This window comes from Galeopterus variegatus, unplaced genomic scaffold, assembly GCF_000696425.1.
Source record: "Galeopterus variegatus unplaced genomic scaffold, G_variegatus-3.0.2 Scaffold625, whole genome shotgun sequence".
Lineage (NCBI taxonomy): Eukaryota > Metazoa > Chordata > Mammalia > Dermoptera > Cynocephalidae > Galeopterus > Galeopterus variegatus.
In genome coordinates, this window is record NW_007726736.1 from 303,594 (window position 1) to 304,355 (window position 762).

Genomic DNA, 762 nt, shown 5'->3' on the forward strand with positions numbered 1-762 from the left:
CGGGATTGGGTGGGCGGAGGCAGGTGGCACGTCCGTGCTGCGGAGATCTCCGCCGTCTGCGTGCGGGCGGCAGTGCCGGCGTGTGCTGTCGCTGTAGACTGTTGGCGCGTGAGTTTTATGGAACCTTTCCTGCACTAAGTGTAAATGGGAGGCGTGAAGAGCCAACGAAGAGGATGTCCCATAGTCATGTAGACGGATTAAAAGAAAACTGAGGGATGGAAAGTGAGGCTGTAAGGTGCTTTTAAGATACTCTTTGATATGTATTTTCCACAAACTCTATCACATCCCTATATAGCACTCCAGTGTATACCTAAGTATGGTATTGACTGAATTGTCAACAAACGAAGTAATGTATTTTTACCTGTACTTCTTAGGTTAACTTAATTTTAAATGCTTAATTAGGTGATTATTTGATTAATGTCTTCTCTCCCTTAGAAGTCTGAATTCAGCAGTAATAAAAATGAACTAGTAACAGGCGCCACGAAGTGGATGAAACCCAAAATTCACATCGAGTCAAAGAAGCAAGACTCAAGAGTACAAACTGTATGATTCCATTTATAAGAAACACTAGAAAAGACTGATCTATAACGTTAGAAAGCAGATCAATGGTTGGGAAGAGATGGGAAAGAATCTTTTGGGATGATGGAAATGTTTTCTATCTTGGTGGTGATGTCAACATGTATACTTTGTCAAAACTCATCAAACTATATTTTAAATGTGTGCCTTTGATTTTTTGTTAATTATACTTCAGAAAGATTTTTA